Here is a 17,010-nt window from a genome sequence, read left to right as displayed (position 1 = left end):
GATCAGTGATTGATAGAGTCAATTGTGTCAAAGATCTTGGCGTTATTCTCGACGAACAATTGAATTACCAGCAGCATATTTCGTACATTGTGGCAAAGGTTTCTCGTTGTCTAGGATTTGTCATGAGAACCGCTAAGCACTTCACAGATAAACACTGTTTGAAATCTCTCTACTCGCTTGTACGGTTAGCACTCGAAGATTGTTCGGTAGTTCGGACCCTCACTTTCATGATGGAGCTTTAAGACATGAATCAATACAGCGCAGATTCGCTCACTTCGCTCTACGTCGTTTGCCCTGGAATAACCCTCAACAGCTGCCTAGTTACGAAAACCGTGGGATGCTTATCGGACTCGATACTCTGCAAGTGCACCGAGATCTGTTCCGTGCAATGCTAATTGCCGACGTTTGATTGCCCTGTACCACCTAGACGAATCAACATCAAGGTTCTAGAGTTTTTAGCAACAACAACCTCCTCAGAATGCCTCTATGTCGTACTAACTACGGAATCAACGGTGCTGTTATTGGATTGTAGCGAACTTTCAATGACGTCTCTATGGGATTAGATTTCTATTGTCCTCGTAGCGGAATAATAGCGAATTTCTTTAATTTGTTTGTTGATTAAAACGTATATAAATGGGAGTGGGTCATTTCGCCGAAAGGGACATTTCGCCGGTTCCATTGCTTTAGTTAGGTCCGAACGAGCGATAGCGACGTCGGGCAGCACTCGACTCAAATCTCTTAGTAAACGGAAAATACCACATACATTTGCTTGGTAGATACACCTATGCAAAATAAATCATTTAAACATAGATTTTCCATTGTACGGAGACAGTAACAGAGCTTCTAGTGAGAAATGGTTGTACTTTTTTCCATTAGCTACTGTGGTTGTGTTATATGCGCAGGCAATTTTGTACATTAATTTTTGGAGCATTTAGTCACCCATTTTACACCAGGCGGCGCTTTTGGTGTCCGGGTTGCTCAACAACAAGGGAATCTAGGTGTATTTTATTTATGCTAATAGTCAACAAGTTTCCTTGGGTTCTGAAGTTCTTTACTTTTTTCTTTTTGACGACTTAAGTCAATATTTCTTTTTTTCTCTTTATGCGATATTCGCCTAACCAGAGACATTTTTGTAGAAACAGAAAATGAAAATTATAGAATGATAGTACTCAAGAGAGAGCAAGGATGTGAATATATAGAACGGAAAATGAGAGACGTGACAGAGGGTCATTTAGGCAAGCAGAAATCTTTTAGTAACTTAACTTTTACCTTCTACCAGAGGAGTCGGGCTTAGGCATCTGAACAATGCGAATCGCCCAAGTCTCTGGTATGTCGGAAAGTAGTGATAAAGGTCTTTTACCATTTACTATCCGAACCGGTTCGGATAGTAAATGGTAAAAGACCTTTATCACTACTTTCCGACATACCAGAGACTTGGGCGATTCGCATTGTTCAGATGCCTAAGCCCGACTCCTCTGGTAGAAGGTAAAAGTTAAGTTACTAAAAGATTTCTGCTTGCCTAAATGACCCTCTGTCACGTCTCTCATTTTCCGTTCTATATATTCACATCCTTGCTCTCTCTTGAGTACTATCATTCTATAATTTTCATTTTCTGTTTCTACAAAAATGTCTCTGGTTAGGCGAATATCGCATAAAGAGAAAAAAAGTTCTGAAGTTCATTAATCAATCTTTATTCAAGAGTACAAGAATCAATCTTTATTCAAGAAGTACAATTGTAGGTCAACAAAACGAGCGTTAAAGTGTTATCATTCATTAGTATTTATTTCAAATCAATCAAATTATAATATTAAGACAATTGCAGGAATCGGCGAAATGACATTCGGCGAAGTGACCCATTCTGTAAAATGTCATTCGGCGAAATGACCCTTTCGGCGAAACGGCTTTGGACGAAATGGCTTTCGACTCTACTGTCTTCCATATTTGCTTCTTGCAATACTTCAGTGCTCAATCGAAGTCGATGTGCGTGGAAAGTGCTTCTGTAAGTTATTGACAAGATAAATAATTCGAATTGAAATGACTAAACAAATTGTATTTCTATGCCTCGTTTTGTGTTTTTAGTGTAGAGTAGCCGTTATTTCAACCAACTATTTTAAATGTTACACCATACTTGATGAAAACTATTTGTAGTCGTTGTGAGTACGTTTTGTAAAATCATTGTATTTTGTGAAAAAAAATTTGTGACTTATTAATGCATAAAATTACAGTTTCCCTGAAGATGAAGGTATTACCTTCGAAACGTTGGCAGTTAACGAAAATAAATGTTTTGACGAGAAACCAATTGACCAAAAAACCATCTCTTTATTTGAAACGGTTTTTTTAAATTTCTTTCTGTTTCTTTTCTCATTTTCTTCATTTTGTAAATTTTAATTTAGTGGCCGTTGGCCATTTGTCATTGTATATTTCCATGAAGTTAGTTAATTGAAATGTATTTGATAGAATTTGGTAACTTTGTAGAATTTCTACTATCTGATTTTGGTCGTCCAAAATCTTTGCTTCTTGGGGCAATCCGGTTCTGATCTTATAACTTGACGTGATTGATGTCGAAGACTTTCATCTTATGCACACTTTTCAATCTCTTCTACCGAAAAGTCGCCGGCGTTTGCTTATATTCTTACTATTATTGGTATTGATTCATACTGTTTTCCACACTTCCAGAGTCACTTGCGATAGGTTCTACTATTTTCCACACTTTCGTACAGATAGCGGAATCACTTGCGATAGGTTCTCTCCACTATTTGAATTAATGGGAACTTTTCTTCGATGAACACTATAATGTTAATGACATATTACTCATTTTCACTCATTCAGAACTTTTGTATTTTGGAAAATTCCCTCAATTTATCACACCGGAGTCTACTATCTACAGTAAACCGCTTCATTGAATGCTTAGTTTTAACACTACGCTCAATTTCTACATTAAATTGTAGAGTATGGATATTAAGCACACATACAAGTTACTTTTTTCGAGCGATTCTTACTAGTCACTTTATCCACGGTCGCCATTTGGGATTTCTCTTCATAGTCATGAAACATACACAATACTGATTAAAACTAATCAAGTCAACTAAGTAATCAACTGGTCTTGTTACATTTGAATTTTATTTGCATTTATTTTTGGTTTACAATAATTTAACAATGTAAGTGGTACAGCTTTCGCTTTTCAATCTTTGATGTATGTCTTATTACTTTTTAGTTATTTCATTTTGCTCTGCTATTCGCAATAATATTTGTTTAACAACGTAATTGTTTGTTATTATTAGCATTAACCAACTATAAAAAAAATAAACAACTTATCCTACTATTTACAAAATTATGGGTATAAGTTTCTGATTACAGCATGTTCTGATAGTAAAGATTTTGCTCGATGTTTATTAGCATAGAGAGCAAGTCTGTTTTCAATAAAGTCGATATTTGCCATCCGATGGACAACTGTTGTGCGTGAGTATGGTGGTACATTCAGGATCATTTTGAGAAATCGATTCTGCAAAACTTATATCTTTTTGCGATGTGTTACAGCACATTCTCGCCAAATTAGAGACCCATACTCCAACATAGGCGCAACTATCTGTTTGTAGACAGCCAACTTATTAACGGTAGATGCTTTTGACCGACGATTTATTACCGGGTAGAGACGTTTTAGCATCACTATGCCTTTGGCGATTCTGTCTTCCACATGGCTCCGGTAGAGTAGTTTGCTGTCGAAGATAAGCCCTAGATAACAGGGTATATCTGACCAATCAATCTCGGTGTCTTTTACTTTTAGCTTTGAAGTCGGTTTCAAGCGGTCCGAGTTGCGGTACGGAAAGGTGATGATCTGCGTTTTATTTTCATTCTCACATATTTTCCAGTCTGCAAGATACTTAATAAATGCATCTACACCTGTTTGCAGTTTCAACACTAAAGTTTTTGTTACTCGGCCAGTATAGCTGATCGCAGTATCATCAGCGAAGAATGATAATTTACCTCCACCAGGAAGTGTCGGAATATCGGATGAATATATATTATATAAGATTGGACCCAAAATGCTCCCCTGAGGAACACCAGCAGTCACGTCATATGGCTCAGAGAGACTGTTATTTACTGACACTTGTGCGGTTCTACCATCCAGATAGTGCGAGATGATTTTGACCAGAAAAATTGGAAAACGAAATTGCAATAGTTTGTGGACCAGGCTGTCATGCCAAACGTTATCGAATGCTTTCTCAACATCGAGAAGTGCCATAACAGTTGTTTTGAGACCGATTTTGCATGGTAGATCGAGTTTGAAACCCGCTTCAGTTGATGTACGGTTGAATGTCCACGTCGAAACCCGAACTGCTCTTTTGGAATGATATCATTCCGATCAGAATGCGCCAGTAGTCTGGTGTATATAAGTTTTTCGAATAGCTTACTTATTGAAGAAAGTAAACTGATCGGACGGTAGCTTGATGGACTCGTGGGGGCCTTGCCATGTTTATGAATCGAAACCACTTTGGATTTTTCCAGAGCGTAGGAAAGTAGCCAAGTTGCAAACAACGATTGAAAACATTTACCAGCTGTGAGTGCACTTTTGGTCCCATATTTTTCAGAACTATATTGAAGATACCATCAAAACCCGGTGCCTTCATATTCTTTGTGGTTTTAATAGCATGAACAAGCTCATCAACCGTTATTTTTTGATCCTCTGGTAGGACACAGATCTCGTTGCTTAACTGATACACGCTATCAAACACAGAAGCTTCCATCGGACTAACAATATCTTGCCCTAATTTATGCAAGACTGGTCTTTATTGTTCTTCATTTTTATACCTAAGCTCTCCTCTTCTATTCTTGCTTATTCTCTAGTTTACATATTCATATGGCGGTAGGGGAAGTAATAGTACATAAGCGTTAGCCAATCACATTGCTCGCGAGGCCAGGTTTGATGACGGAGGGAGAGCGCGAGAGGAGAGTGTGAGAATCAGAAATGAGTATTTTTACGTGCGCTTAATTTGTTATAAAGAGCGAGTGAGTGCCTGTCGTTAGTGTACGGGCGTACTTGACACAGATCGCTGTGTTACTGTCGTACGGTACTTCGTCTGTTATGCTTTGAATAGCGTGTTTGTTTGAAACCCGAACCGTTGTATTAGTTTCATGTCCGCATTTATTTTGTGATGTCAAAAAGGAAAAAACCGCTAATACACTGAAGATGAATATAAAATGTATTCGAAATACGTATATGTGATGTGGCGTTTATTATACATGATTTATAGTGCTGTGAGATACATAGTGAATTTGTATAGTGATGTGATATACTTATAACAGAATTAAATGGTAATATTAAAAAATTTATCCTAGTCAAAAAGGATGTTTACAAGTGGTAAGTGATACATGCTTTCAGGGATGTTTGTAAAGTGTCAGCGTTGTAGGTTGTCTGTTTAATTTCGATGAGCGGGTATAGTTCTGGATGTTTTTTAAGTGTTTCGATAAAGGTGGTCTTTGATGCGTGGGAACGTTATCTAAGATTGCGCGACGTCGAGTAGTCATGTTACAGCCGCAAGAGTAGGATCGTTTTACAACTACTATGGGATCATTGATCAAGCTTGGTATAAGTGGCGTAAACGACAAAACTCTGTTTTTGCCTTTCTCATATAGTAAAGGATATACAGTCACTACGAAAACCGATTTATGAACCGAGTGCTGGAGTGCCGCGTGTCATATACTTATAGACTCAGTTCGTCGAGTGCGCATAATATCTGTAGGTGTGTGTGTCTTGAATTCAAATGAAAAGCCTAGTAGTCCCATACAAAGAGTATTGAACCAATAATGTTGTTCACTAGTTTTAAATCGAACATGCTTTACTCAGCGGTGGCATGACCTGTTGTAGCAATATTAGCTTCAAATGAAAGGTCCTAATTTCATCTCGATCCGTTTGCGGTTCCAAAATGGCATGTCTATCAGTGTGAAAAGTTACAAACCTTCATATAGAGCTTATCGTTACGTACATTTGTTGGTAACTTATCGTCCCTCAGATTCATTTAGAGTGACATTCGTCTTGTCTGTGTTGCCTAGCCATGTCTACATCGATAAAGTTTGTGTTCCTGTTCGGCTTTTCGTTCCGAATATTATGAATTACACGAACTATAAAAAAATCGGGCACACAGCTACTTATTGTAGCAAATAGCTTAAATATATTAGATGTGAACAGCCCTATGAGGATAATCTTTGCAAAAAAACTGTTGAAAAATGTGCTTATTGTCGGAATAGTCCTCACGATCTCCGAGCATGCCCTGCATGCGGTCTAGGTGTACAGATACAGAATTGCTTAAAACTGTGCGGCGCCTTCATCAAACTTTCCATTGAATTTGCCAACAATATAGAAAAAATAGGAAATCGTGCAAATTTTTCTTTGAATTTGCCAATATTCTAGAAAAATTCATTTTTGATACACTCTTTTTGGTATAGTTTCGATGTCATTGTCTTATTTGTAACGAACACTTTCGTTTTTATTTTGCCACAGCTGTTAATGCCCTACCAAATCATAAATTTGTCTTGCAAATTTGTCGGCAAATTTATATTTGGCTGGAACATCCCCCCGAGCCGTTGCCAAGTGAAATTTTTGACCTGGGATTTGCCCAAAGTCAGCCTTGACATAGGTTTCATCGCCCATCAGAAGACACCCGTCGAACTTGGTCAGCACCTGGTCATATAGTATCCGAGCACGAATTTTGACCACACTATTCTTTTTAGTAGTTCATTTTGGGGTGTTTGCTAGCTCGATACGACTTGATTCCTTCCCGGAGTCGAGTTCTCCTCACGGTACTATGTTCAGCACCGAATTTTCTGGCCAAATCACGGTCCGACAGATTAGAACTCCTCTTAATCGTCTTTAAAATCTTACCACGCAGATTCCGGTCGACAGTTCCATTCCGACGATTGGCTTGAGGCTTCCATCGTCGTGAATGTTTCCTTATACCGTTTGATAACGCGCCATATGGTATATCTGAGCAATTTCAGCTGTTTAGTTAGCCTAGATGTTGATTGTGTACAAAGTACAGTCGATTTACGGAATGTCAAAAATCATACGTGCAGCTGACAAAATTCCCGACACGTGGGCGCCAAGAACTTCCAAATCCGTCCCCCAGGAAAGCCACAATATGAGCAAAAGTTTGTTCAAATTCTAAATGAAGCAAGCTTCACGATTCGGACTAAATATTAACCCAAACAATTTCCAAAGAATGATGACGATTGCCATGGCTGGACTTACACCAGAACACGCATTCGTTTACATTGACGATATAATAGTGATGTTCCATCCAATACCATTTACAAAATTTAACAAAAGTTTTTGAAAGAATTGGAAAATACGACCTAAAATTAAACCCAAACAAATGTAAATTTTTTAATACCGAAGTGACATATCTAGGACATAAAATTACAGATAGATGAATACTACCTGACAGTACAAAATATGGCGTCATCAGCAACTACACGATACCGAAAAACAGCCACGACACTACACAATTTGTAGCTTTCTGCAATTATTACCGTAAATTCGTACCAAATTTCGCAACGATAGCACACCCTCTCAATCAACTCCTTAAGATAAACAAACAATTCGTTTGGACTAATGACTTTGGACTACGTTGTGTTTTCTCCTATTGATTCACCGATCCACTTCAGAGGAATAAGGATATTTCATAAATCGAGACGATGTTCACCGCTTGACGGCCAAAATACTAATAAATTTTATTCCAATCGAACACAATTAATTTATCTACTAAGTATCTAACTCGAGTAACAGTGTATGTGCGGAACAGCAGAAAATGGAATACAATTTTTTTTTTTTAAATAACTATTTATTGGTATATGAGTTAAAATTAAATTATTACGATTTAAATTGGGTGTGCAGCCACAAGTGGTGACTTTTCAGCCCTGTTATATATATATATATATATATATATATATATATATATATATATATATATATATATATATATATATATATATATATATATATATATATATATATATATATATATATATATATATATATATATATATATATATATATATATATATATATATATATATATATATATATATATGATTTGGTTATTACCATGAAGACATCATTTGCTTCCGCAATTCTGAGATTTTTGTGTAGGGAAAATTCTAAACCTACTTGTATTGTGTAATGGGGAAAAGGAACTTATATACTAACTTACTAACTAATACAGAGAGCGAATCGATTCAATTGAAGATTGCATCGATTTTTGTCGAAATTTGCTTATAATATTATGTGACATTACATCTAATGGTTCTATATTTGTGAGTCTGTGTAACTCATTTGTACTAAACCAGGGAGGACGCTTCAGAATCATTTTCAAAATTTTATTCTGAATCCTTTGGAGCGTTTTCTTCCTGGTGGAACAACAGCTTGACCAAATTGGTACCGCATAAAGCATGGCTGGTCTGAAAATTTGTTTATAAATTAACAATTTGTTTTTTAGACACAGTTTAGAATTTCTGTTTATAAGAGGATATAAACATTTAATATATTTATTACACTTTGCCTGGATTCCTTCAATGTGATCCTTGAAAGTGAGTTTTTTGTCATACGTTAAACCTAAGTATTTAGCTTGATCAGACCATGTCAATTCCAAGCCATTCAATTTGAGAATGTGATTATTGTTTGGTTTAAGAAAAGAAGCTCTTGGCTTGTGAGGAAAGATAATTAATTGCGTTTTTGCTGCATTTGGATTAATTTTCCATTTTGACAGATAATCACTGAAAATATTTAAACTTCTTTGTAGGCGACTGCAGATCACTCTTAGATTTCTACCTGTGGCTAACAGACTTGTGTCGTCACAGAATAGCGATTTCTGACAACCAACGGGTAGATTTGGAAGATCAGAAGTGAAAATATTATACAAGATTGGAGCTACACTCGAACCCTGCGGAACACCGGCTCGTACGGGTAGCAATTCAGATTTACAATTCTGATAGCTAACCTGAAGAGTACGATCAGTTAAATAATTTTGAATCATTTTGATCAAATACATAGGAAACTGGAAATCAGACATTTTTGCTATTGAACCTTTGTGCCAAACACTGTCGAATGCTTTTTCTATGTCTAGAAGAGCAACTCCAGTGGATAACCCAGAAGATTTATTTGATTTTATTATGTTCGTTACTCTGACAAGTTGATGAGTAGTTGAATGTTCATGACGAAATCCAAACTGTTCTGGTAAAAAAATTGAATTCTCATTTATATGAGTCATCATTCTCAACAAGATAATTTTTTCAAAAAGTTTACTGATAGAAGAAAGTAAGCTAATTGGGCGATAACTTGATGTTGTTAACACTTGTTGAAAATTTTAACCAGAAGTCTCAAGGCAACATCGGGAAGATTTTTAATAAGAATATTAAAAATTCCATCATTACCAGGAGCCTTCATGTTTTTGAGTTTCCTAATAATTGATTTAATTTCATCAAAATTCGTCTCAATAATGTCATCGTGTGATAACACTTGGGTTGAAATATGATCATATTTCAGTGAGACTTCATTTTCAATAGGACTCACAACGTTTAAATTAAAATTGTGGACACTCTCGAACTGCTGAGCAAGTTTTTGAGCTTTTTCACCATTTGTAAGAAGTATTTGATTTCCTTCTTTGAGAGCAGGAATTGGTTTCTGAGGTTTCTTAAGAACCTTAGAAAGTTTCCAGACAGGTTTAGAATATGGTTTAATTTGTTCAACTTCTTTAGCGAAATTTTCATTTCGCAAAAGAGTAAATCTATGTTTAATTTCTTTTTGTAAATCCTTAACTATGTTTTTCATAGCAGGATCACGAGAACGTTGATATTGTCGTCGACGAACATTCTTCAACCGAATGAGCAGTTGAAGATTGTCATCGATGATAGGAGAATTTAATTTAGTTTGAGCTTTGGGAACTGAAAGATTTCTATTGTTGTGTCGATGTCCGCAGAATTTTCTAAAATAGTTTCATGATCCACATGATTTTCAATGTGAGATCTGTAAACCAACCAATTAGCTCTATGATAGTTGAAAATAGAACTAATTGGATTAATTATAGCTTCGTTGGAAAGTCTGAATGTTACTGGAAGATGATCTGAGTCAAAGTCAGCATGAGTAATCGGTTCACTACAAATGTGACTGTTAGAACCAGATCAATTGTAGACGGGTTTTTCACGGAAGAGAAACAAGTAGGATTACTGGGATGAAGAAGTGTGAAGTAACCAGCTGAGAGTTGATTATGAAGTATTTTACCATTACTGTTATTTTGCCTACAATTCCACTGGACATGCTTAGCATTTAAGTCCCCTATTACGAAAAATTTCGATCGATATCTTGTAAGTTTTTGCAAATCGCCTTTAAAGAAATTTAATTGTTCGCCGGTGCATTGGAATGGCAAATATGCTCCAGCGATGAAATAAATTCCATGAATGGTTTCAACTTCGATTCCCAAGCTTTCAATAACTTTAGTATTGAAAGAAGGTAAAATTCGATGTTTAATTTGCCGTTGAACAAAAATGGCAATTCCACCACCCATTCCAGTAAACCTGTCAAATCGATGAACCACATAATGTGGATTACTTTTCAATTTTACATTTGGTTTAAGAAAAGTTTCTGTCACAATGGCAATATGAATTTTGTGAACTTTGAGAAAATTATAAAATTCATCTTCACTCGATTTCAAAGATCGAGCATTCCAATTTAAAATATTCAAATAATTATTTAACATCACTGTTAAATTTTAAATTCATTATAATATTATTTGCAAATTTCCATCCGATTTGAAATGCTTCAAAAAGTGATGAAGTCGAATTCATTTGGATGATCATTTGAAAAAGTTGATCTTGTAGGTAGATCATTTTATTTTCAGTTATATCGCCTAAATCGACTTCATTTAAAGAAGCGAATGGCATTGAAGGAATATTTGTAGGTAGACTGCCATTAGAAGAAGATGGTTTGGCCGGTCTACCTATTAATAAATTGTTTTCGTTAGAAGTTGGACTGCAAGGCGGTCCTGTGTTTTGATTATTTACATTAGAAGAAATAGGTGGTAGATTTCTACCTACTATACCAGCATAACTGACATTAGAAGAAGATGATGACGAGGTCGATCTACCTGTCAATAAATTGTTTTCGTTAGAAGACGAATTGGCAGGCGTACCTGTTTTTTGTTTCGAAGAAATCAGTGCCTTAGAAGAATTAGGCGTGGCATTTGTAACGGTTTTTTGATTTTCAGGTATGTTCTGTAAATTTAAGGTCGTTGATTTGACTTGTTGTCGAAGCGAACGAGCGTTTAAAATTTTTTCCCTGACAGGACATTTCAAATAATTGGATTTATGATTTCCATTGCAATTTGAACATGAAAATTTATCAGTGGTTTCATTCATTGGACAAACGTCTTTCGAATGCGATTTACCACAATTCAAACACCGTACATCCATATGACAATTTTTGGTGCCATGACCGAAGCCTTGGCAACGACGACATTGCGTTAAGTTTGCAATACGATTATGCCGTTTATAATGTTCCCAATGAATTTTAATGTGGGAAATGAAACGTACTTTTTCTAAAGTTTTCAAATTGTTTTCATCACTTCGATTGAAGTGTATTAGGTAAAGTTCATGGGAAATACCAGAGCGTGGTTTAGAAGTACCATTCGCTCTTTTTTTCATAAGAATTACTTGGGAAGGGGCAAAACCAAGCAATTCTTTTAGTTCATTTTTAATTTCATCAATACAAAATGGAATACAATGTTTATGGCAACTTATCGTTTTACTGGTATTACTACAGAAACATCTCGATTTACTATCAAATTCAACATCACTGCCTCCTTGAAATGTCATATTTCAAAACAAATCTAATTCACATAATAATTCCTAACAAATTTTGTTTATTTTCAGTGATATTATTCAGTTGGGCCGGTTGTGGGTTGGTAGCCAGCATTTGTTCATCTTCATCTGCTTCTGCAACTAAGGTTGAGTCCGGAAGTAGGCAGATTTTGGTGATCGGGCGGTTAATGATTCCTCTAGCTGTACGGAGTGAGACAACTCGCACCAAACCATCAACACCTGGTATCTACGACGATGACCATACTACCGGGTACAATTTGGTCATTCCGTAACTGCATTGTAGTGTCTTTCTGCATCTCCTGCAAATATTCCTTACGCCAGTCTAGCCAAATTTTCTGAACATGCACTTGCAATTGCTGATAATGGTCGAGCCGATTAAATGGAATGTTGCGATGGTCTGGGTCGGGCAGGGCGAGCATGCTGGTTCCGATCAAAAAATGAGTTGGTGTGAGAGCGGCAAGATCATTTGGATCGTCCGACATAGGTAACAAGGGTCGAGAATTCATCATCGACTCTATTTGAGTAAGTATGGTACTGATATCTTCAAAGGACAATCGTGTTGTCGAAATAGATGCCTCTTGGCAACTTTGACGACTGCTTCCCACAAACCTCCGAAATGAGGTGCTTTCGGTGAGGTAAGATGCCAAGTGATTCCTTCTTCGGAGCAAGAGGATGAAATTTTATTAATTTCGCACTGGTTTTGAAGCATAACAAAAAGTTCAGTAAGCTCGTTTTTGGCACCTTCAAAATTCTTACCGTTATCTGAATAAATGTGAACAGGACGTCCACGTCTGGCTATAAAGCGCCGAAGGGCACAAAGAAAGGCCCGCGTCGTTAAGTCACTGACGAGCTCCAGATAAACAGCTTTGGTGGCGAAGCAGACGAACACGCATATATAGGCTTTCGCTGGAGAAGCACGCTTATGAATCGGTTTTTGGTAGAGGGGACCGGCGTAATCTACACCAGCGATACTGAACGGACGACTTGGTAAAATTCGATGTACAGGAAGCTGGCCTATCTGTTGGCGTGCAGGTACGGGATTAAGGCGATTGCAGCGGAAACAGTTCCGTACTGCATGGTGAACCAATCTGAGTCCCTGAAGTGGCCAAAATTCTTCGCGAATTGTAGATAATAAATATCTCCCACCTGCATGTAGCATCTTGCGATGGTAATGTTCTGCTAGTAAGCGAGCGAATGGATGAAAACTAGGAAGGAGTGCTGGATGTTTCGCTTGATATGGCAATTGAGATAGATTCAAGCGACCGCCGACCCTCAATACTTCTTCGCTGTTCAAAAATGGACTCATTTGACGAATGCGGGATTGTTTAGATAATGATTTACCATCTTTATTTCAGTACCGAAGGCATCTTGCTGTGCAAGACGAACTAGTATCGTTTTCGCTTTTGACAATTCTTCCACAGATAATGATTCAACAGTTTGGGTTGTAAGGGAGGGAGGCTTCGTTCTGGTTCTCTTACGGAGATTTGTAATAAATCTTGAACAGTATCCAACAACATGTAGTAAGCGAGTGTAAGAAGACCATCGTAGAAATAATGAATTGATTGGTGAAGTCAATTGTGTCACTGCAACCACACGTCGCACTTCCAGTTCGCCATCAATTGCATCAGGTGGAATAGACACTGGCCAAATGTGTGAAGGTTGTGATAACCAGCGAGGCCCTTGGGCCCAGAGAAAACTTTTTAGAAAGTCTTCAACTGACATTCCCCGCGATACAAGATCGGCAGGGTTTTCATGACCAGAAACGTGCATCCATTGACATCCGTGAGTGAACTGCTGCACTTCTGCTACTCCGTTTCCAACAAACGTTTGTCAAGTATTGGGAGGTGATCGGAGCCACTGCAAAGTTGTAGCGGAGTCTGACCAGAAATATAATACAGACTCATTAACATCTATGGATTGTTTTATTCGATCATACAAATGAGCAGCTAAAACTGCCGCACAGAGTTCAAGTCGAGCCAAAGTTAGGCGTTTTAATGGAGCAACACGAGATTTAGAAGCAAGCAACTGGACTGTTATGTTTCCCAACTCATCCTCACAGCGAGCATAGCAGCACGCACCATGTGCAGATTCAGATGCGTCTGCGAAGGTGTGCAGCTGTATTTTTGATTGAGAAAGAAACGCACAACGGGCTACCCTATAGGCAACGATATTTGGTAAGTCTTGGTGATATTTCTCCCATTTCAACCGAACCTTATCGGGAACAGGTCCGTCCTCTGGCAATAACCATAATTCTTGCATCAAAATTTTTGCTCTGACGACAACAGGAGCGATGAGACCAAGCGGGTCGAATAATTTAGCAATGTCGGACAATATGGAGCGCTTAGTTCGTCGACATAGAAATTTTTCTGCAGGGCTCGGCGTCCAAGTGGATATGATTCACCTTCGTCATTTGCTAGTTGACGAAGCGTACGAGTGGCAAGAAAGGATGAAGGAGCTAAGCCATAAGTGACGGTAAAATAATTTAAGTATTTTTATTCCGTTTTAAAAATTTGGAATTTTCCCGGCTCGTCTTTTAAATTATGCCGGCGCAATGCCTTAAAACTTTGCACAAGTTATCGTTATGTTCGTCAATAGTTGAACCAAAAACAATTATGTTGTCCTATTAGACAATAGCTTTCACGTCTTTTTTTTCACACACTACCGTATTCATCAATCGCTGAAAAGTGGATGGACTATTTCGTAAACCCAAACTATGGACTATTTCGGGAATGCAACTCAAAGTTGCATTTTGAAATAGAAAACGCTGTCTTGTCTGCATCTTTTGAGTTAGTTGGTACTTGGTAAAACTCTAATTTTAAATCCAAGGTAGAAGAATATTTACTGTTTCCAAGATTACCTATAATCTCATCAATTAGTGAAATTGGGTATACAAATGACTTTGTAATTAAATTTAAAGCCCTGAAGTCAACCACGACTCTGTATTCCTTGTTATCAAATTCATCGTTCTTCTTGGGAACACATAGCACTAGTACATTCCACGGATTTTGCTAGGCCTTATGATACCATTTTTACGCATTTCTTCATTATTATGCTTCTTCGTAGCTTCTGGAAATCTGGATTGCCATTTATTGACAGGCACATTTGAAGTAGTCTCAATTTCGAGCACTGCGCATCGGTGATAATTAATTTGTCCCCCTTCAGATAGAATACGCAGCTATATGATGCCATAATTTTCTCTATATCCTTTTAATTTGTTTTTTTAATGATTTATATTTAGTGATTCTAATACTTTATTCGTTCGGTTCCGACCAGTTATTCGACCATATCTTTTATTTTCTGTAAGTCTTAGGTCTTGATTTGTGTCTAAATCAAGGAAACATTTGGTTTCCTCGTCACACTCTCTAGCTATAAAGTCATTTCCTTTTTCATTCGTAATATTAGTCCCACAACAGGGAAGCATACGATCGTCATTATTTTCTATATCATAGTTGTTTTGATACAGTGCATTGATGTCATTATTTTTATTCACTTTTTGGTTCATTTCATACTTATTCTGTTTTGATAAACTGCGCTCCAAGACTTCAGCATTTACGATAATTAATTCATTTTTGTCATTCTCTGCATCAGTTTTGATACGTTTCTAGGTTATCCTTTTTCTACTTGTGGATTTTTTTATTTCACAATTGTTGTTTGCTTTAGTTGCAATGTTTGAAAACATCTTTACTATCATTCACTTCGTTATTTCTTTCAGTATTCATGCGGGTTGATATTTCAATGTTGCACTCATCCTTATCTGCAGATCATCATCTCCTCATCTAGCATCGTCGACAGAAATCGTAGCATATTGTCAAAATTTGAACCGTATGAAAAGCGCACTTAAGATTAATGAAATCCATAAAAATATTTTGGGGTGTTCGTATGGAATTATTCTAGCAACCGAAACTAGTTGGGATGACAGAAGTCTTGGGAAACATTTACGTTTTTAGAAACGATCGCGAATTCAATACATCTGATAAAAAAAACGGGGCAGGTGTACTTATTGCTGTTTCTGCAGAATATGACGCCGAAATGATAACCACTACGAAATTTAAGGAATTTGAACACGTATGAGCAAAAATTCATTTAGCAGGTGAAATACATATTTTTGCTTCAGTATATTGTCCTCCTAACAATGCCCAAAAAGACACAAGAAAAGTTCTGCATGTTGCTGATGAAATTATGACTGAGCTTCCATCGGAAGTTAAAGTTCATATATATGGAGACTTTAATCAGCGTGATATCGACTTTATTCCATAAGCTGAAAATGATAGCATATAATTTCCTCTCGTTGGGGCATGGAACACTTCATTACTTGTTCGACAATATATCCGGTTTAGGTTTCAATCAAATAAATTATTTAAGAAATCAGCACAGCTGTTAATTAGAATTTTCATTGACTAATATTCATGATGATTTCTGTGTAATAGTATCACCAACTCCATTGTCGAAAAATCGAGCTTTTCATACAGCAATCGATTTATACATTTTCAATATTTATACATTAGATTAATAGACCCGACGACTACGAGTATGAGGAGATTTTCGATTATCACTTATCACTTAGCAAATTATGATAGTATTAGTCGTAAGCTACGAGAAATAGATTTATCGAATTACATACACATCTGTGACCAACTAAGTTTAGTAATTGATACTGATCTAACCAGGTCGTCTTAAATGGTTGGAATCTTATCTAACAAATCGTCAACAAATTGTAAAATTTAAGGATGAAAAGTCGAGCCCCATTCACGGCAATTCCGGGGTCCCCCAGGGATCTCATTTAGGTCCTCTTTTATTTAACTTGTATGTTAACGATATTTCCGTTGTGTTCCACAGAAAAAGGAAGAATTTTTAAAGGACCAAAAATTGTGCGCGGTTTAAATACTGCTCAAATGGTTTATTTCAAATAAATTGGTGTGATGCTTCTTCTACGCTAGATTTATTTCAACTGACTCCTCTAGCTATATTGTACACTGGTGATCATGAGTGGTGAATATACATGACCGATATTTTCCGATCTCTGATAATTTCTACCTGAAGCCAACGACAAGCTACTACGAAACAGTGATAAAAAACAACGAGTGGTAGAAAGAGATGTTGGAAATCCGCTTTCTGTGGTTGCCAGAATACAACCTAATGGCT

General features: G+C 36.9%; 1 protein-coding gene across 1 annotated transcript in view; it reads left to right on the top strand.

The window, feature by feature from the left end:
- Positions 1-1,888: 1,888 nt before the first annotated feature.
- The window catches only part of LOC131432680 (putative fatty acyl-CoA reductase CG5065), a 729,032-nt gene continuing 713,910 nt past the window's right edge, over positions 1,889-17,010 (top strand). The window contains exon 1 of the mRNA XM_058599110.1: positions 1,889-1,999. The gene's annotated coding sequence lies outside the window, so the exon portion shown is untranslated. The remainder of the gene's footprint in view (positions 2,000-17,010) is intronic.

This window comes from Malaya genurostris, chromosome 2, assembly GCF_030247185.1.
Source record: "Malaya genurostris strain Urasoe2022 chromosome 2, Malgen_1.1, whole genome shotgun sequence".
Classification (NCBI taxonomy): domain Eukaryota; kingdom Metazoa; phylum Arthropoda; class Insecta; order Diptera; family Culicidae; genus Malaya; species Malaya genurostris.
Note: the sequence above shows the minus strand (reverse complement) of the source record. Positions and strands in the feature narration are given on the sequence as shown.